General features: G+C 37.6%; 1 protein-coding gene across 3 annotated transcripts in view; it reads left to right on the forward strand.

Moving 5' to 3' along the window:
• The window catches only part of LOC126917312 (dipeptidyl aminopeptidase-like protein 6), a 114,538-nt gene that overhangs the window by 43,177 nt on the left and 48,613 nt on the right, over positions 1 to 22,748 (forward strand). The window contains exon 1 of one of the 3 annotated variants that reach the window (XM_050724060.1): positions 3,257 to 3,699. The exons of the other annotated variants lie outside the window; for them this stretch is intronic. The gene's annotated coding sequence lies outside the window, so the exon portion shown is untranslated. Of the gene's footprint in view, positions 1 to 3,256; positions 3,700 to 22,748 lie in introns of those variants that run through there. 3 annotated transcript variants of the gene reach the window in all.

The following is a 22,748-nucleotide window of genomic DNA, read 5'->3' on the forward strand; positions in this document are numbered from 1 at the left end:
TCTTAAGAATTTTGATTAATTGGTTTAATTAATAATTTGGTTTAATTAACTAATTTCAAAGTACACTCAATATTAAGCGAGAAAGATATAACAATTCTTCCGTATATTTCTCAAATGTAGACATTTTTTAACGGTAGAGAAATACAATGGCTTTGAAAACAACACAAATGACGTGGCAGAGTTAAATTTATATTTCCCTATTCTTCTTCGTTCCTATTTAAAGAGTCATTGATGTTAACTGGTCAATCACCGCGGTTCACTTTCGTTCAATGAAAAAGTCCTGAATGGTAAGCACGCACCATTCAATCACAACAACCAGGTGGTTGAAAGATCGATGCGCTTTTGCCCTGACTATGCGACACACCGCGAGATCGTCTTCCAGGTGAGGGTTTCGGTTCCCATGGAAACCGGACTTGTCCCGGTTCTCCCCTAGGTCAGGGCCATCTGGTTCCTACGTCAACTCCCGCTCCCTTCATTGGCTTCCTGTCCCGTGGATATCGCATAACAGGTGTGTGTTTACCTTCCTTTCCAATCCAACGTTTCGATTCTTCTTTCTATCCAAAGAAATTTCAAGATCTCAACAAATTTTACATCAGGCAAATCCATACAAAGTTATCGAGAACGTTCTTCACAAAAGTGTTTTTCCACTCTTCTATGACGTTGTCGCGGAAGCAATGTAGATCAAATTTTAGCTGAAATATCAAGGTACAAATTACGTACAACTGCTATCTACTGTGTGTTTAATTAACCGTCTACATAAGAAAGCACTTCAGTGTTCTTTTGAATCAACTTGATATTTAAAAACCGAAGATATCAAACAAATTTTTGTAATTTTCTGTCTGCTATGATTATGAAGCATTAATTTTTATGATCTGTACATTAATTTACTAATGTACATTTACATTCTATAATTTCATAATGTTTTAAAGTGTACTTCCTGAAACAATTTGAAAGAAATTATGATAAGAAATTTATTCATTAAATTCTACCATAGACAGATACTTGTATCATAACTATAATATAATATAAAATAGATGAGTCGAGTTACGAGTATGGATTTGAGAAATCTCTAAATCTATTTCCATAAATTTACGATGGCTTGTTTAGTTTCGTTACACGTTTGCCATAAAGAAGGGTGGTTGGAAGAAAGATGGGAATAACCGAATATGCGACCATCGCGACAACGGAGAGCATCTATTTCGGAAGTGTCACGTGCCACGAGTGCCACAGACCAGAGCGCGAACCTGGGATCATTCGAGTGTTCGGTATTCGCGTTGGAATTTCGCAATCGAGAACGAGGAAATGTCGTGGGAACTTTCAGTGTGTTTTGAATAGGACACGAGACGCGTCTAATTCTCGAATAGTAATTTCCTTTCTTGATCGTGAAATTTATTAGGTATCTACCTACTAATAATTTTAAGTAATAGCGTAAACGAAATTTCTCAAATTTCCCAAATTACTTTTCATAAGAACCCGTAGTTTGGTGATCGCTAGATCGCGGATATTTATGCATTTTTGGGAAATCTAAGATTCCAAAAATTTACAGAATGTATAAAATATACACAAATATAAATATATACAAATATAAGATATTTAGTAGATGAAACTGATTTTTATTTAGATTCCATTTGCTTAATAGTGTTGATAAAAATATAAAATTGCAGGAATATCCAGAGTTCAGGTGAGCATCTGTAACCCAACGATACTATAATAAACTGTTTAATAAACTGTGTTTCGAGAAAATAGGTTTACGACTCTCGTCGAGATCCATCCTTCATTAGCTGCATCTTCAACTTCAAGTAATCTCGTTAGAATTTTCATCAGGCAGGAAGAAATATGAGAGTTAGCGAATGAACCAGACGGTTTCGTCGTTTTATCGTTGCCGCTAAAGTCTCTTGCCAAATGTCGTGGCTTGGACCACGAAAATTCTGCGACGACCATAACCGGAGCATCGTAGTTCGTTGAACCAACCTCTTCTGTCCCTTCCGTTCGTTATTTAGTGGCGGGAAAAAGGAAGTATTACCTGCGGTTAGCGAACGATCGTACTATAAGGTAACTTTCTCAGACTTGTATTACCTACGGCACCGGCTATTTGTCGACCCGCATTTTACAAACTTCTACCGTGCTTCGCTAACCTGCAATTTTTTGCGGTTTCTCGAACCACGTCCACGAAGTTTCGTCGTGCAGTCAACGAGCCAATTGAAAACAATTGGCTGCCGGCTTAGAGATAATTAAGTGATGGGCATGGATTCCGTTCAAAATTCAAAGAATAATTTAATATTTTATATTTACCATGGATAAACTTGTCAAGGAATCGTTTCATAAGATATATTTCACTCAAACAGAAATTCTATATTTTTAATTTATTATAGATATTTTATTAATGTTTAAAGGAGTTGTTTTGGAACAAAGGAGTATTAGTTTAGTAGGGGAAAGTAACGCAAATTTTTGCTAAAATAAATAATTTCAAGTGACGCACACGTTACTATTTACGATGCAATAATTTTGCCATAGTTCTATGTTTATAAAATACTTGGCTAAACTTATGAGTCAACATAGATCGAACAATATTAATAGTTAAATACGCAGTTCGACGAAGTTTATTTTCAGGTATGCAAAATGGAATACAAATGTAACATTAGTTCTTATAAATCAAGCATCGTATGAAAAGATGTTATCCTATATTTTCCATGCATCTTTTCACATGGAATCGCCCGCTTTGTCGATTTACCATGATTACCGAAACTCTTTATACAATTAACATGTATTTTAGGTTTAAAACGTAAACGATTGCGAAATTAAGAATTTTCCGTGCAATAGTACGTCTCTTTATCTGTACCTGTATAATAGTCTCTATAATACGCAGCCATCAGAGTTTAAGTACGGCGACAAATCTTCGATATACTTTCAACTATATATTTACTATTTCACTCTCGCTCCAGCCTCGAAATAGCCCGCTACAAAAGGACGAACGAATTAAGAGCTGCGATTAATAGACGACAAGAAGCATCATCGCAATTTCTCCTATTCTTCCCCTCTCTTCTTCCTTCATTCTTTCTTTCTCTCGCTCTCTTGAGCCACTAATTCCTGCCAGTCTCTTTCAGGCTTCCCACTAAAAAGGGAAATCAAAAGCGAACCGGTCGCGGTTTGTTCGACGAAACAGAGATGGATAGAGGGTAGGAGAGAGATAAAAGTGACGAACAGAGGGGAAGAGACGTAGAATGAGACAGTGGACGAGTGTTTATTCAGTCACGAGCATGGAAGCGTTCGCTTCGCTTCGTGGACCGGTGTGGAAACAAACTCGAACGGATATTTCCGGATTCGAAAATCGTTCTCCTCGAAAAATTCGAGCTTTAATCTCCGCGTGCGCTGACCAGACACGCGAAATTGACTTTCTTGTTTGTTGCGTTCTTTGACCTTTACTTTCATCCTTGCTCGCTATTCTCCTCTCTTCACATTCGTCAACTTCGACCCTTCGAAATCGTTTCTTCGACAAAGTAGTACATTCAATCTTTCTATCCCTGTTTTCTCTGTTCGCAAGTGATACTTAATTCTCGCGAGTGAAAATCGCGACGGTGAAAAATGTAGCCAAGAAGTGAACGAATCCATTTGGAAATAGAAACGTTCGAACCGAAACGGAGAACCGAATTATCGATCGTTGCTGGATGATCAAAGTTGCTGCTGATTGGCGAGACCTCGGTGAGATTTATTGCTTCCGCCATTAAAGCTTGAATTTTACCGAATCAGCTTCTGGTTCCGGTTCGAAGGCGAACGAGGACTTTTATCAATTTGAAAGAAAGCGTGATCGATTTTTGAATGCTTCATTTACCGGGTCGATCTGGAGGCATTGTATTTTAATTCCTGAACTTTCCAGTCGGTTCATTCATTATCGAGGATCGTCCGAGGCATACGATATTTCTCGCCGAAATTGAATCCAGCCTCCCTTTTTTGGCTCGGCGTTCAATAATCGATTCGGTATCGCGAACACGCTCTAATGGAATGACGCAAAAATCTGCATGGATATCCGTTCGAGCGTTTATAACGCTCGGGAATGATTGTCGAATTCTAATTCGTAGCGAAGGAAAAAACGGTATTAATATGACTGATGGATCGACTGGTGAACATACTCTGTTTTACTCTATGCCCCTTGAAGGACAAGCAGTTCATAAAAATATGTATAAAATGTGGATAAAATGTGGTTTCTTAAAAAATAATTATCTATTGTATATTATTATATGTATGTATATTGTATGTACAGTACGAGAAAGAAAGGAGCATATGAAAAATACTTGTCGTGTATATTAATTTATAATTATTCTACTTTAATAAACTTGTAATAATTTTATTATATTCTAATGGTAATTTTATTAATTCGTTAACTACACAATATTTGTTCTGATTTAGTCGTGCACAATTTTAGAATTCTCAGCCCTAGATTTTTTAATTTTGGTTTATAATGAAAATATAGTTACTCGCATTAATATTCAGACACTATACTATCTTTGTAATTATTGCTATGTATAAGAGGGAACGATTTAGATATTATATCGTTTATTTTGCAAACTGATAAAGCATTTATCGTAAATTGAAAGTATATAAATAATTCCATTTTAACAATAAGATTTAATTGTTAATGTTCGGACACTATGGTATGTTCTATAATCTAGCAGTCCTTAGAAACCATTCAAACTGTAAAATTGATTTGTTTTATATACAAACTGCTAGAATAAAGTTCTATCTCAGTACACAGTTATATTTCGAAATACTAATGTCTGAAATCTAACATGTCACGAGAAGGACAGAATACCAGTTTTGGTAAAAGACAACTTATCATTTATCATAGAAAAAGAGGTAAAAATTGTCGTGAAATTGCAAGATTATTAATGACGAAGAAGAGCACAGTTGCAGATGTTATTAAAAGATATAAAGAAGAAGACAGTATCGAATTTAAGAAACAAAAAGGGAAGTGAAAAGGAGGAAAGGAGAATAATACGAAGAGTTAAAGAAAATCCGCATTATAGTAATTGACCTCAGATATTTGTCATGAAACTAGGAAAAAAGTCAGTGCTGAAACAGTTCGCAGAATAATGAGACGCAATGCGTTTAATGGCCGACTAACAGGAAAACTGCACATAAACGAAATAAACAGGAAAAATAGATTGGCTTTCGCTAAAGAGTTCTTTAAAAGGCCTGAAAATTGGCGGAATGATGTTACATTCGCCGAGAGTAAATATTGCATTTTTGGTTCGGATAGAAAAAGCATAGCATGGCGTAGAGTAAATAAAGCTTTAAAACCCCAAAATTTAGAACCTACTTTAAAACACGGAGGAGATTCTGTGATTGTATGGGGATGTATTTCTAGTGTTAGTGTGGATGAACTGATGTTTATCGAAGATATATTAGATAAGGATAGATACTTAGACCTTCTAAAAAACAATCTGCTAAAAAGTGCAAACAATATAGGAATACAAAGTACTTCCAAATTTTATTAGGACAACGATCCAAAATACAAGACGAGAATAATACAAATATATTTGTTATACAATTGTCCTAATGTTTTACATTCGCCTCCGCAATCTTTGGACTTAAATTCGAATCATAGCGAATCTATGAGTTCAATTAGACCAAGAATCAGAAAAACACTAATAAATTCAAAAATTGAATTGTAAACGAGGATAAAAAAAGAATTATTTCTTCAGACTATTAAAAAGAATTTATTTTTATTATGCTGAAAATGTTATACGAGGTCATTAAACAAAACGGACATACGGCAAAATATTAATATCGCAATTTTTCATGAATTTTATATATAGAATATTTACATTTCATAAATTGTCGGAACATTAACGTGGCGTGAAAATGTGACTTTTTATTTAAAATGTATTATACAATTAAATGTTGCTATCAAAATGAAATTATTTATATATTTTCAATTTACGATAAATGTAAATGTTTGTAAAATAAACGATATAATATCTAAATCATTCCCTCTTAAACACACCAGTAATTATAAAGATAGTACAGTGTCCGAATATTAATACGAGTAACTGATTTTATTGATACATCTTTTAATAAGTAATTTAAATATATAATTTTCTGATTTCATTCCAGAGGTAGTGTATGCTGCTTCTGATTATTTATTAATTCATCATAAATATGTATATTTCGTTCAAATTCAGCAACTGTTGCTATAAATCGACCGAATTACTTGGATATTTAATAATAAACGACGCTGTATTTAAAAAAAACATTCGATGCTTTCCGATCGACATTATAAATTGTTAAATTTGCATTCGTCATCGAAATTTTTCTTCCAGTAACTCTTTCTACAATTGTAAATTATTCTTCCTGCGATTATTCACATTCAGCATTCGATCGTGTAAAAGCAGAAGTTGCAAGATGGAGAAGTTCATTCTTGTGGGCGTTTTGCAAAGAAGTTGAACTCGATGCAACCATCCGATCTACCGGTTCGAGCGCGAGAAAGCACCTCGAACCGGCGGAATTCGAGGAAGTCGATCACGCGGCGACACGTTCGACAAGTTTCGTTGGAAGTTCTGGGATGCAGGTTCGTGATTGAGTCTCGAGCTCGACTAAATGCGACGAATTTCAATGCACCTCGATTCACCGTTGTAACGGGTTATTTACCCTGGAATCGAGGACTGAATAAGAGAAACAAAATAAGAATATATGCGTGGAGATTTGTTTCGAACGAGATTTGTTTTACGATTACGATAGAGCGCCATTTATTTCAACTGTAGCTGTTGGAACGAAATTTTACATAGTTAACTAAACTTTTATCGATTAAATCCTCTAATTTAAATTCACATAATTTGAATGAAAAATGCGGAAACAAACGCGTGATGTATAACAATATTTATTGCATTAACATACTTAATTATATTTTTGTATTTCGTTATAAAAATGATCATTTTATGGAACATCGCCAATATGATAAAAAAGAAAAAAAAAAATCATTGTTGAAATTCTACACTGGCAATCAAAATTCTTCTGAGCTTGGCCTTTGATTTTTTCTTATTGCATTCGTATATTTAACCGCTGTGACGTAAAAGTACTGTAGTTGTAAGAATTTCACAGACACATTCAAACGATAAGAATCTTTACTTCCTTTCGTTTATTATCATTTTCTCCTTCTACCTCCTCTTCTATATAATCTAAATTTTCTCTATGTCGTAATCGGTTGTCCCTTATTTTCCACTTTGTCTTTCCAGCTGAGGTTAGGCGACAGCATTTTCAAAACGCTCAGAGGACTTTTAGAATAGAACATGAGTCAAAAATATTGATAGTTACTCGCTGCCAAGAATGTCACGGCTAAGCGACGAGATGTTCGAGCGTGTCGTTGAGCCGAGCAAATTTTTCACCGATTTTTTTCTCAATGGAGCTGGAAGGGATTCACATTGCGAGAGCGCGACACACGTGCCTCTATGTATAGCGCGATTCGCACGCCATTCGACTTTGACAGAGATAAATCGGCCGCGTATATTTAGCGGAACGCTCGATTTCTCGACGAGGAAAGCGGATGGGTCTCCCGTGGGCTCGCTGATGAATGCCAGATAGAAACCACCTCCTGTGTTTCTTTTATCTTCGACATATAGTCGATGTTTTATCTTCTAGTTCGCTTGGAACCTCTTTTTAGTCTTCATTTTCTTTCTACGAGGATGGAAAAAGCACGAAATTCGAATTCTTGATAGCCGAATGAGCATCGGCATCGTCCGCGAGCAATTAACCTTCTTTAGGATACCATAGTGATTCACATAAAATGTTGCTGTATTTAAATATTCGATTCTATTAAACTTTATAATATAGTATAATTGTATTTTATCGCGAATAAAGATTAGCGAACTTCATAATTTACTAAGGTTTCCAAGCGTTGCAATGAATTCACAGTTACGATTTCTTGGAATGCAGAACTTTAGAATAGGCGGAATATTTTTCGGGAAATAATTGGTCCAATTGGGTCGTAGATCGAATCCACTGAATCACCTAGTACACCATATAGAACGTCGTCTCTCGAAGAGCAGCGGCTATAATAGCCTTTATCATGCCACCACCTGCTGGCCAAAGATAGAACGCGACACAACGATTTGCATAAATACCTATGGAGCGCTCTTTCTTCTCGGTTAAAACTCACCAATTACTCGAGCGTTTCGCTATGGCCCCAGCTGGCCACTGTCGATTCCGTGACCATTAATCGAGCTTTGCGAGGAAAATCAGCAAACGCCAGCCAACTTCGTGTATTCCTCGATTTTAACGAATACACAGGACCCGTGGAGAATTTTGCAAAGACGAGAAATGGTCGAATCGTGTAACTATTCAGTTGTAGGGGTTCATTTCGCCACGGTTAGAAACTCGCTCGAGAATCTCTTGACTTAATGACGAATAGAAATCTTGCAGCCACTCGAATCAGACTTCCAAATGTTTGCTGCTTAAAACCGAGTCCCACTATTCATGGAAATAGGGTTGAAGGATTTTTCCCGAAACCTTTTGACCCAGGGATCATTCTTCTTCGAGGCTAGCTTCCAAAAGCGTCATGATTCTCGCGATTCTGTTCAATGTTCCTCAGTGAATGAAGGAGATGATTACGAGGAACTTTCGAGTGGCTAGATTAATGGTTCCTCTAGGAGATATCGTCGTACTTCGGAGTAAAGTAAGATCCCGGATGCGATATTTTTCGCTCTTCTCTTCATGGATAACGCTGCCAGCATAAAAATATAATGGAACACGATAGGATAATTAAAGATGGAGAAGGTACAGAACGTGAAATATATACCTGGAAGTTTATCATTCATGATAAATTAATAGTTTATCGATGCATCAGTCGGTTAGATCATAAATATACGAACATTTACCACAAACTAACTATCGTGGTGCTCGACATTCTCGTTATACCAGAGTGTAATAATGGGTAATTGATAACTATAATTTTAATCTACCGTGAAATTCCAATTAAAATTGATCAAGTTTATCGAACCGAAATATCTAACAATACAAATTTATATAAATATCCTTGCTCTGTTCATCTCAAATTCAGCAGCGACGTAATTGCACACGTTTAACGATCTACATTACACTTTTAACGAGCAGTTCCAAGAAAATTCCTGAGTATACAACAGTATACAACAAGCCGTGGAATAATCGTGAAAAGTGACGAGTTCCTTTTTTAACGAGTGAATCCCGGCCGACCATCGACTACCTTAGAAAAGAATCCCGCGTTTTCTCGATAACAGGAAGCAGAGACAAAGACGTCGGGAAAATAAAGGGAACGTTGAATCGAGGATTCGGAGAACGTGCTCCAAGGAGGTTGTCCTTGCAGTTAAAGCAAGCGAACAAAAGGGACATTTTTTTCCGTGCATTTGCAACTTGAAATTCGTTAATTGTGCGTGGTGGGCGAATAAAACGGGAAGTGAATGGATCGAAAAAAACCGTTGGTCTCGACTCTTCGTCTGCGGTTTCTGGAAAAAAGAAGTACAAAGACTCCTGTCTGAACGTAATGAAATCTCGTTCCGTAGTTCGCCAGCTCGGTTGTTGAAAACTAGTCGGGTTGTTTAGGTGAATAGAACTTAGTGAATCTGACCGGTTGACCGAGGCGAAGTGGATTTTTCGAGAAGTTGGCGTGGACAGGGAGCATAGCTTTCCGGTATGATGAAACTTTTCTTTTAGAGAGTTTGGAAAGCTGGAGGCGAAGTGAAAACGCGCGATGAAGTGAGAAACGAAGTTTGACGCAACAGAATTCGGCCACTGTTGTTTCTGTTTGGCCAAATGGTAATTGCCAAAGAGTATCAGCTCTTGTGCAAAGAGCCGTCGAATACAGCAAACTCAAAATGTAAATTCAGGATGCTAGAGGAATATCTGTATTTTGCTGGTGTCTTTTGGGAAAATTAGATGAACAAAGGTATTTACGATTATGGGGATTAAATTGGTAACAGAAACTGAAAAGCAAGGAAAAATTGAAAAAGAAAGAAATCCAGGTTGGCTGGTCACGAATTTTTCCTGGCAAACTTTCCGTCAGCAGGGATCGTGACAATGTTGCAAACCTCTTTCTACAAGTTGGAGATTGCAGAAAAGATTGAAATTTTGTTTCTTTGAAAGCAGATTCCTGGTCCCGAGGCGATATTTCTATTCGCCTGAGTTTAAACTCACGAGGGACAGTAAGAAACCAAAAACTAGGAAATATTGGATTGTTTGGAAACTTTGTAATGAAATTTAAAGGAAATTTGATGGTACTGTATTATTTTAGGATTAACGTGCCTTTGTTCGTTTTTCTGAAATACTTGTTTCTCTCAGAGGCGAATTTCTTGAAGTAGCTTCTGCAAGTTACCCGAGACCTGGAATCAACCGCAGTTCGTGGACTGTCTTTCTGAAATCTCGGAATAGATGTCCGACCGTGTATGATATTATTAGATGGCACGTGATGGCGAATGTGATCTCAGTTATTAATATCGGATCGTAGAATCCGTTTAATCGCCACCGACGAAGGTAAACAACGCTCGAAACGCATCCGCATGCATAATTAATGCAGGTACCATCGATTGGATAGGATAGAATTATGCATGAACTACTTTGCCTTTTGAGCCATTATGCAACGGTGTTCGAAAGAAGCAAGCGTTCTCTTTCTTTTTTTCCTTGTATATCGAAGAGAATTGGTGAATTCGTTAAAACGACTCCTGCGTCGTTGCTGGTTTATTATTCGAAACGAAGGTAGATGTTCGCTTCATGGTAAAAAGCGCATCGGGGGGGAAATGGTAACACGGTTTATTACGGTATACAATATCGCGAATGAATCTACATCGCGTTATTGTATGCGAGATAATTTGATTTTGATCACGGAAGTTGATTCTTGTCTGGGAAATTTTGATACTGTTCAAATACGGACTGCCTACACGGTGCAGAGTCGATGGGTCGATGGTAAACCAGTCTGATTCGAAATCGAAGTAATCCGGCAGAAAGTATTCGTGGACTGGTGATATAGATAGATTTTGTCGAGTATTAATGTCGAATATACAACCAGTATCGATTGTCCAAACTAGTTAGTTACAGGATAACTGGCTAATCAAATTTTTCAAATAAATGAAACAAAAAAATTATGCTCTTGTTTCATACAATAATATACTATCGAAATTTATCTATTAAGTGTATGATAAATAACAACGATAAATATTTAGAAAATAGTTTGTTTTTATAACGAAGCAGAGACCATCTTGAGTTTTTAAATGGTATATATTGATAGTAGAAAGTTTGAAATTTCTTTCAAATTTGTTAAATTTGTTCGAAGTTCATACAGTAAATATTAATCTACTTACTGTCTACATTCCAAACCAAGCGAATTTATCCACTTTCTACACAACTGGAAAAATTTTCTAAAAATTTGCGCGTTTTCTCAGTCACAAAGCTTTAAGATTTAATTTCGCCATTTCAACAGCGCGATTTTCATCTCCACTCGTCCACAACGAGCATTCTTACCTCGTGAAGCGAGAAAGGAACGACAATGCCACGCGAGGATAATTTCTTTTTCCTTTTTTCTCCTGTGGCCAACGACGAAGTTCCACGTTGTGTTATTAAACCGGATCAAACATTGCGAGCTTTGTCGATTCAAAAGCTTCTCGGTACCGTCTCGATAAGGAAACATGTATGTAAATCTCCGTGACTTCCTTGTTGCGCTAGCGCCCGTCGTGATTGGAAAACTCGACGGTGCATGCCGTCTGGTATAATGAAGTGCCATATCACTGGCAGGAAACGAACGGGCGCAAACAGATCGATGCATCGCGTCCTACGCGTCCATCGACATCCGTGGGTGCCACGTACGATTTATTTTTCAGTTCCACCAGAGCATCCTTGAGAAATTAATATGGAATAGTCTGGAACGACGTGATTTCCTTTCGCGTTGAAATTACTCCGTCTTTCAGGTGGATTACCTCGAACTATGTTAGATATGGAATGAAAAATCATTCATCTCTTTCGGAGTACAAAGGGATTGGTAGATTACTGTTTGCGTTTGAGCTAGGATTAATATTACTTGTTCTTATTCTTAGAATTCTGGGATGCGCTGCTATTATGGTACTATAATACATTCTTCGTTCATTTTGCTTTTGGTTATATGTTTTTGAATTAAAACGTAAATTTGTCCTGTATTTATGTGTAAATACGTATAATATGTATAAAAATATATAACGTTATTGTATTTTTGTACATATTATGAATTATAATGTTGTTATATGCACAACAATAGGCAATAGTTGACGGGCGATCGATTCTTGGAAAATCTCGAGACAGGTATGCATCATGCGGATGACAAAAGGGCCTGTGCGCAAGATGAATCCACAGATCGTATCTGGCGCGCGAGTCGAGCACGGTCGAGCACGTGATTAATTGCTCGATTCTCTCGAAACGCTGACTAAAGGGCTGCGCGCCAATAGTAGACACGTCAGCCAATCGCATCTGGCCTACGGTATTAATAACAGGACGCGTGAAAAGATGCCTCCGAGGAGGCTGTCTTCCGGCTTTCCAGCAGCCTGTCAAACGGAACCGTGTCAGCGATATTTTCTATGATCGATGTGAATAGGAAGTTGGCACCGATTCCCATTAAGCCTCGTGAGAAATAACTGTTCAATCGGCAACCAGCATCGAGAGTTAAGGACGTACTTTCATTTGGGAAGAGGGATGGCGAAAATAATGAATTTACCTAATAACCGTTTATGCTGAAAGTCATCTAAAATGATGCCGCCACATGAAAATTTTCTCTCTACATGTACAAGGATTTGTTCCGTAGATGAATAGTTGAAAGTGGAATTTAATTGAAATTCGGCCATTTACACTCTGGACGTTAATTGTGATCGAACAACGATAATAGGAGCTGCGATTGTACTATCGGTCATTTAATGTGGAAGATTTGACGTGGATGTTCGTGATTGGTAATATTTCGAGTGCTAAGTAGTTTAATACTGGGATAGATGAATCCATTCAATGTTTCAAATGTTGATTGCTTCAAAATCCTTGATTACATATACTGAAATGCTGAGTTATTGGTTGACTATCGTTAATTAATTTCAAACACGAGCATTCCAATAATTCAATACCTTTGGTTTGAAATTAATTTGTCATTTGTGTAAAACAAGTAGTTATTAATTAAAAGTTTATAGTCATCTTCTACCATGTAGTTTCTGTAGTTGCCGTTGAATTATTAAATGATAAATGTGCAAAATATAAAAGTGGATTCATGAAAATCCTATCGAATAAATCGAATTGGATAGGCTGTTCTAATCGATCCTAACGCCAGGCTTATTCCGCACGAGATAATAGCGTGGCGATGAAGGGAAGCGGGTAGTAAGGGCTACCCTCGTCGATGTAATTCGTTGATGGCTCACCTCGCTTAAAATCCTACGGGAATTTCAGATAGATGCGGTTGAGTAAATGGCCGGGCATGTAACGAGGTCTGGTCAGTACAGACAGATTCTACTTCCGCCTAACACAGTCTCTGCTCTCGAATATTTCTACAGCAGCTACCGTTTTATCCAAATGATTATTCCTTTCCTTTGGATTAATTAATAATAGCGAACAATCTAATTTTCTAAACTTCAAATTTTTAAATATTCCATTTTTCAAACACGCAAATCTTCGAATTTTCAAACATTTAAATCTTCGATATTAGATTATTATGACACATTATAATATTGACATTTTTAAATTTTCACGTTTTCTTATTTATAAATTTACAAATTTTTAATTCCTAAAACGCAAAGCTCCGAATTTTAATAAAAAGTTTTAAAGCTTCAAATGATCAAATTTCCAATTCCCCGATCCTTGCACTTTTATATATCAAGAGATATATATATCAAGAGATATATATTTTATATATCAAGAGATATTATATATCACTTATATATATCAATATATTGCACTTTTATATATATCACAGTGTTCTCGGACTACCGAGAAATTTTCCCTACGTCGCATAACCGTAAGCAAAGGGAATATCGTACTGTAACGAACTGTTACAGATTCAAAGAACTCTAATTTGGAATAAAGTATTTGTTACAGCAGACGTCAATAGATAAATTATGCAACGTTCAATTTAGCTGGTCGCGCGAAATCCGCGAAACAGGTACTCGGTTATCGTGTTAACTTATTACGCGACCTATTTCGGATTTCTGAACGACGACGCGGAAGCCGCTGACAAGCGGAAGCGGAGAAAGGGGCGGTTGCTCGTGCTCGACTTCGACCATAATAGAGAAACTTTCAGTGCCGGCGAGAGAGTAACGTTCCGTTAATTTTTTTCTCTCTGTCCCTGTTTCTCCTCCGGTCGCCGAATTTCAACGGCGGTAACCGGTGCCAAGTCGCTGGTTGCAGAACGAACGGCCCGCAGCGATGTCGGTGAAATAAAAAAGGATTTTCCAGTTGGCAACGAATACCGTGGTCGCCAGCGTGGCGCGGGGGAAAGAAACAAATACTTTCCTAGATAAAAAGCTGACGGAATGAAAGCAACTGAAAATCTCTATTATCACGAGTAGACCGACGTGACTATGAAAAGGATCTACCCTTGCGTTCCTTTCAACGACTCGTTCATTCGAGTAGGATGAACAGAAATTTTCATGAGAATTTCACGCGTGAATACTTTAGAATTAGGGATTTGTAAGTATCCTAGTTCGAGATGATCCATCTTTGCGGGAGAACTCGTTTAATTTTTGAAGGTAAATTACTGGTACGAAGGATTATTCGTCGCTAATTCTTAATTGTACCTTAATTTTAGTCGTTTTCTACTACATCATTCTTGGTCTCTTTAAGTTTCGTGCAACAGAGATAAATTGTCATTTGTCGATTCATTAATATCGTTAATTAACACACTATTATAGATTATTCTAGATTATAATTTTCATAGAAAAATATTTCTAAAAAATTTCCCTCCTATAACATAATTTCTCAAATAGATTTACTGTTAGTTTCTCATATAAATTAAAACGTGTATTCATTAATGTGATTCATTTCGTGTACCTAACGAGCTTGCATATATCAGAAACACTGGTGAAAAATTCCTCAATCTCCGCATCAAGCGACAACTATACTCGATTCATCGCTGCTGTTACATGCACCACACGGTTATTCCACGGTTCTTTTCACCTCGCGAGCAAAAGAACTTTCCCAGAACCCCTAAGTTAGGAAGAAAAGGGGGAAAAGAAAAAAAGAAAGAAGAGGGGTGAGCTTAATTAAAGTTTCCATAGTCGACTGAAATTTACGCGAGGGCAATCGTCGAATTCTTCTAGCGAGAGAATCGAAAATTCAGGAAGGGACGCGTTTCCGCGAATCATCGAGGACGTTCCCTGGCAAATTCCACTGGGCGGACACTGAATAATGGAAAACCGCTGGAATCGCGTATCTAGCACGGTTTTTTCGACGATGCAACTCCGCATGTATCGCCGTTCTTTTTCAGTTCTCTTCGTGTAGCCGGTAAAAACAGAGCGACGTGATTCCACGTGAAAGCATGTGTTCCACTCGACTACCATCCCCTTGCCCCGACACAGTCCCCTTTGTTCTCTGTCTTTCTCTATCCACCACTTATTCACGGAACATACTCGATTCGTGGTGGCATAAGCGCCTGCTCGAGCGCCATACTCCTCTCGACAACAATTTCTCTTTTTAGCGCTTTTGATGAGCGTGCATGCGACTACTGGACAATACCTACGTCGATTTCACGCGATGGACGCGCCAGGAAACGAACAGAAAGCAGCGTATTTCTTGAAATCGAGTTTAATAAATTGATTTCTAATGATTATTAGCAACAACGGATTACCTGATTCTGAATTTCCCGAGATATAACGACTTCTGTGGAAAATATAAGTTAAAACTGTTCCTTGAAACTTGTACTTTTTCGTGCAGTTACTTTGTAAAACATTAAAGATAGGTAATATACTAAATGAAGTTGCGAAAAAGGAAAAAATTCATTCGAACTTCTTTCCTCACGGTTAATTTTCCCTTTTTGCCGCTCTTCTGTGCGCGACTAAATTAAAACCTGCAGAGTAACTTGAAATAAACCAGGATTGCGGACCGAGTCTGTTGGCTCTTAAAATTCCCGATTAAAATTTTCGTGAGGTATCGCGTTCAGAATTCTCTCACGCAAATTTATGCATTACACCGCCGGTTTAGATATTCCGTCGCTCTATTGCAATTCTTCTGGTCGTGGACGAAGATCGTTTCAGAGTCGTTCTCCGAGTTATTAAATGCGTGAGAGATCGCAAAGAAGAGAAATATTCAGATTTTAAATTCGATTGTATTTTCATTTTAAACGATTCGTTCAGAATGGTTCCACATATCTTTTCATTGTCGTTAGGTCTCTATATTTGACAATAATTGAAAAATGTAGTTGAAACAGAATAGATATTTTAAGAAAGTCTACTTGTAGGTGCGAGTTAATGTCAACGAGTATTTACCTAAAAAATTTTGTTATGAATTTTTAAGAAATTGATCTAACAGCTGACAATTTATTATATGTAATATATTACATACGATACCTATATATTATAGCGATATATGTTTCATTCATTTCATAATTATGTTTAGAATATTTGTTTAATTATCATATTCATCCAATTTATTGCTTTGTATATTTACGTTCTTAATTTGTTTACCTGTTTGTTTGTTCGTTCATATTTTCACATTGAATTAATGAACACATAATTTAGTTCCGTATTAAATCACGACAGGTGTCCATTGAAGAGTTTTCGTCTCAAATTCGACACACAGAAATAAATTAGAGAAAAGACAAGGGAAAGCAAAATCAAACGATATTAGGTGTTAAATAATGGAACGCAGGCAAATGTACGATTGAATGCTGATGCATTTAATTTATACCTGCCATAACTTCCGTTTGGCGCACCTTACGTTTTGATCTCTGGTTAAAATTCGATGCACGAACTCGTAGTTACGCGCAGCAGCTAATTAAATCCGGAAATATGCGAGATAAAGGAAGCTTGACTCGTGTTCCTTCCTAATTGTCCTACTTTTCGCAATTAACGATCTGTGCTCGTTTACTCCTTGACTTTACGTACGTAGTTACACGAGACTAATCGTAAAACCATGGAAAATATCATATGTGGTATTATCATTCACTTCATTTTATACAATTTCACTTTCTACTGTAACGTTACTGATTTTAAGTTCGAATAGTTCGAAAAGTTTTAAATTAACTAATTAACTAAGACGACTGACTATAATTTTCTCTTTCTTCTTATAAGCAAGCAAGATTCTAATTGTAGAAAGTTAAATCTGAACTTACGATTATTATGTATAAAGTTGCACCCAACCGGGGCTCAACGTTATGTATTATTTTATAGCAAAATTATGACAATATTTATAATGTGTACAATATCTCAAGATTCCGCAGTAGGAAAAATGTCTTTCACTCAACTGTTCAACGAAATTTATGTGAGAAGGCAAAACGTTTGGCAGAAAGTCGTGGATCGTTTTCCCCGCTGTTCTTGGAAACCTCGATTATTAAAGCTTCCTGCAAACCACTGACCTGGAAAATCTGTTTTTCCTCCCGCTGAAGACCCAGGCCACAGCTTTGCTTTATTGCGTGTCCTGCTTCCAAGTCCTACGAGCGTGTGACCAAGTGCAAACTTGTTTTCCTGTTTCATTCCCACGGGAGCCTAACGAGTTTCTAAAGCTTAATTCGTAAGATTTTACCTGGCTTATCTTTGGATTATTGTACTAGTTCATTTTCCTATTTGGCTTATCCCTAAACTTGTTCTCTTAAAAATTAAAATTTACTAAGAGAGAAGTTACGTATATTTTGTTTGATAATTATAAATTATGTCAACTTTAACAAAATTAATTAAAACAAAATTAAACCTTCCTATAGTTTTTATACGAAACTTTTATCGCTGTATTCCTCACATATATCCCTATTCCTGACGAAACTTTAGAGCTGCAACCTCATCAGGCTTAGCCTATAAAACTTAATAACATGGAACACAGATAAGTAATACGATTACATTTATAGGATCGCGAGTCAACCTATAAAGCTTAATAGTGCACAATGTGCATACTAAGGCAATGTCGAAGGAAGGTATTTCTTCCAAATGATAAAATTCTTCGTTTCCTTTCTCCAAGAAAATATATCTTATCTCTGATAATACATTTTTTCCTTATGCGTCATTTAAAGTTGGTAATACATCGGTCCTGAAGAATCGTGTTCGAGCATCGGTTCCAGACACGTCCTCCTATCCGAGACATCGATCCCCGTACAGCGTAAGTAACTCGATATATCGAGTGGCTGCCTCTTCTTTTTCCCCATTCAACGGGACAAGTTGGAATATCGTAACGTCGAGACGATATTCGACGATACGGGAAAGTCTCATGGAACAGGGCTACGATATAAGCGACATACTGCGAGCGAACGAATCGAAATTCTGGATGGAGGATTACATGCTTCCGCCGCGACACGCTGCTTCCGTCGTTCATCCTTCATCTTCTTTCGATTTTCTTCTCTTCCTACTTTTCCACTTTCTCTCTCTGTCTCTTTTTCTCACTGTTATGTTACACTGCTTAACGTCGAGGGACTCAGAGTTCTTCTTTTTTTCTTTTTTTATTTCATAAAAATAAAACTCGGAGTGTTCCATTAAATTGTTTCAAAGCTGAATAGGTCAATTTAAGAATACATCGTTATAAAATAGAAAATACTATTGGAAACGATTTTTGGAGCACAGTCGTGTGGACTTCGCAATTTTGAGAATCTTATATTATTCGGTAACAGCAATGTCGTAGGTATTTTATAGTTTGGAAATTCTCGTTATGGAAGTCTGCTAATCGAGGCATCGTCGAAGTCGAGTTTTCCTGCTCAGGAATTTCCAATATCAAAGCCTGCAGTTTCCGAGTCCTGAATGTCTAATTTTACGAATCGGTACGAATGGCCAAACTATTGTCTCAAACTTTCCAGAATCGCATCCAGTTTAGCGTCCCTTACCCGTCTCATGTTTCATCATCTTTTGCAAGAAGAAATTCTCTTTTCCATCTCAGATACCATAAACGCAGGAGAATCGAAGGGAGAGGGGGCAGGTTGAAAAACAAGCCGACTGAAGCTAAACGTTTCCAGGCAGCGCAATAATTATCGTCGTTTTGTTCGCGCTGGCGCACACACGTAACTACTCGCGCACAAAAAAGGTAGAAAATTAGACGAGAAGGAAGGAAGAAAAAGTAGGGTCGAGGTTCTAAGTGGCATCTCATGAAAAAATCCTTCGACGGAAGTCAATTGTCCCGTGCCACGCTCGGAAAAAACAAGATATGCAAAAAAGTGCGGGAGTGGGAATGAGTGTGAACGCAAAAGTGGAGCACGTGTGCACAGCAGAAGTTCCGCTCGCTGAATGCTGGAGTGCGCGACGACACGAAGTGGTCCTCCCGTTGGTCCCACTCTTTTACATTTCACAGGCCGCAGAAATAAAAAAAGAAAGAAAAAAGTAAACCAAAGGGGAAAAGAGGAACAGTATAAAATAGAGGACGAAGGAAGGATGGAATTGTGATATTTGTAAGGCACGAGATCCTTTGTTTTAACTGCGTTTAACGAGTACACACGTCAAACAAAAGCTTTATTTCGGTGCGTTTGACGTGTATACTCGTCGTCCTCTGCATTTATTTACGTACTCCACGACCTAACCCCATGAGAGATCTCTATAATTAAATTTCGCAGTTAATTAGTTAAAAAACGACGTACGTTGATTAAGAGCAATTTGAGAGCTGTTTAAATTGTGAGATTTATGAGGTGTAAAATCCTTGAAGAAATTTGCGTTTTGAAGAACGATAAATGCTGTTTAGAGGAAATGATGGGTTCTTGATCTTCTCTAGTAGATAATATTCTCTGAAATGGGAAAGCTTCTTCGGCCTTGCGGTGGCTGTTTGAGAATAATTTCGAAGATACGATCCTGTCGGAGAGAGAGTTTGAACATCTGCGATGGTAGTTTGGATGTGCAGGATGGTGCAGGGCGGTGAAGACGTTGTGTTATTGACACGACGAACTCGGAACTAAAGTGCTGGATAGTGTAGAGATTTTTCTAAGAACTTCGTGAAGTTTACTTATACTTAATACTTATAAACGGAGACGTACGTGTCACGAAAATCCAACCAGCTTCGCAACGGAGAACGAAATCTAACAACCTGATACCGACAGTTCCAAAAGAAGGACGATAACGAGGTTAATAAGGCAGAAGGGCAACGAGGAGAAAAATTAACGATGTTGTAAGAAACTTTGCTCGTTTGTTGAGAACGTTGTTCCTTCCGCCATCTAGCCGATGTGTCGAACATTCGTAGAGACAGACGAAGAAAGAATTGCTTGGCAGTGAGCCATTTCAGCCGCGGAAATCGAAGCGATACCGTGGCACGGTGCATTCGTGCTGTTTTCGCGCGTGAGCGAAAGCAAACATCGCGAACACACTGGGACCAAGTCTCCGGAGGAATTCGCGTTCTCGATGAAAGATAGGTCAGCCGTGGGAAGGAATTGACGAAATATTGCGTGCATCGGTGGCTCTTCGCGCGAACCCTCTTCGACAAAGAGAAAGGGGTCGAAGTTTTCAAGCGAACGAATATTCCCAAGGCTGGACTAGTTTTCGGCGTGGAAAGCAAAGCGTTTAACTTTGAAAGCGGATACGTCGGAGATCAAAGAGCTTGTTGCTGTTCATAAAGCGTATCTGTGGCTTTCGATTTTTGATGTTTATGCACATGTAATATCATGGGTGGCTTCTTTTTGGCTGAAATGATTTTTTATGAATTTGAAGAGTTTCGAAATAACTATAAAATGATTCAAATTTTTATTTTAAATGGAAAATATTCGAGGAAACGAAGTATTTTTGAATACCGAAAGAAAACCTTCCTCGCGTTCTTATTTTCTAGATGGTGTTGCTGGCGTTGCAAATTCAGGTGAATTGGCTGGCAGCAAGATGGCCGGCGGAAATGAAGTTTTATGTCCCGATAAAACACAATGGCCCTTAAAATATGAAGAAGCCGCTCGTCTAATAAAGATATATATATATCGATGGAAAAATAAGAGTAATGCTACTACCGAACGCAAAACAGATAGCGATAAGATTGTTTAGCGGCGTTGGTTGTTGGCGAGCTCCGTTAAAATAGCCACCTGAAGCACGATCGCAATTTTACTCTAGCCTTACGTAGCTACATTTTGCTCTGTCCTGCTCGATAATTGAATTCCCCTGTATTTGTTTTATTAAACGTTGGAACGTGCTATAGCATACGGCGAGAGGGTGAAAAGAATTAAAAAAAGAGAAAGAAACGAAGGCGAGAATAAAAGGAGGGAGTAAAAAAATTGCAAAAGCCGAAGTGCAGTCGCCAAATATATCGAAAGCATAAAAAAAAATGGTCTATATGGAACAACTATCGTTCCATACATTTTTATCCCAAATAGAATTAAAACAGGAAAGAAAACACAGGGGAAGATAGAGGGAAAAGGAATTTGTAGACAGCACTTTTTGGGTAGAATTACTGCCGCTCTCGCACGTGTATCGTTTTTCCGAGTATCACTCTCTCGTCGATAGAATACAATTTCGCGATGGCTCAACGATTTCTGTAAAAAAACAGGTTTATTTTATTGATAGATTCCATTGCAGATGCTCTGTTTACCGTAACCATCTTTTCATCGTATTTTTTCCGGAAATTACTATCAGGGGTTATTTGTGGAGATCATACATCTCTTGAAACGCTCGTTTCAAACAATGATATCGGTAATAATTCGCTAGTCATACTATGCTGAATTTATCATATGAGAATCTCACGAGAAAAATATGATACGTTCATTTTTGTCAATTTTCTGGCCTTTATGTCATTTGGACATAAAGATAGGTATTTTGATATGAAATGGCTGAAGATTGAACGAACAGCTGATTCGAAATTACTGCTTGAACAATTTTTGCGATAAAATTCCATGAAAAGTTGTAAAAAAAAAGATATTACAGCGCAGGGTATAGACATCTAGTCGAAAACTTTACTCTTAAACGAACGTGTAATAAAGTGGAAGTTGATTCGCGAATGGAGGAAGCATCGATAATCTCGTCGTGTATTATATCGGATGCGATCACGCTTCCCGTAGCCGGTGGCGATGGTAATTGTCGTCGTGACGGTAATTAATTTAGTCCAGTGGAAACCGAATGATACGGAGAACGAGCAAAAATTTTATCGTTCCGAAAAATATTTCACGGTTCGCCGTCGACTGTTCTTCCGGAACGCTGGACTGTGGCTCGTTAATAGTGTTCAGCCGAATCATGCGTACTCTTTTTTCGAGATTGACTTCGAAACTTGATTAACGTGATCATGATAGTACTCGGAAACTTCCAAAATATCGTATTGACAAATGTTCGAATACTTTTGTGAACCACTGAAATTTGCTTATAGAATGCTTATATATGACATCTTATATATATGATAATTTGAATATAATAAGCATGTAGTACCAATATTATTTCACAGACATGATTGAAAACTTCAGTGTCCCCCATCAAACCCTTTATAACAGATAACTTCTAATAGTAAAATTCTTGTGTCAAAGAGCGCCGCTGTTTCATCCCTTAACCGTCACTTGCCCAATCAATGGTTCCACCGCAGCACGAATAAAATTCCACCCTTCTCTCTCGGGCCATATTCATGAAACAAACTCGAACGAGGTGACAAACAATGGAAGGCCAACGAACTATCCGAAAACTGTTCCGAATTCGTCGAATTGACGTCTCCATGGCACGTTAGAA

The sequence above is a fragment of the Bombus affinis genome, chromosome 6 (assembly GCF_024516045.1).
Source record: "Bombus affinis isolate iyBomAffi1 chromosome 6, iyBomAffi1.2, whole genome shotgun sequence".
Classification (NCBI taxonomy): domain Eukaryota; kingdom Metazoa; phylum Arthropoda; class Insecta; order Hymenoptera; family Apidae; genus Bombus; species Bombus affinis.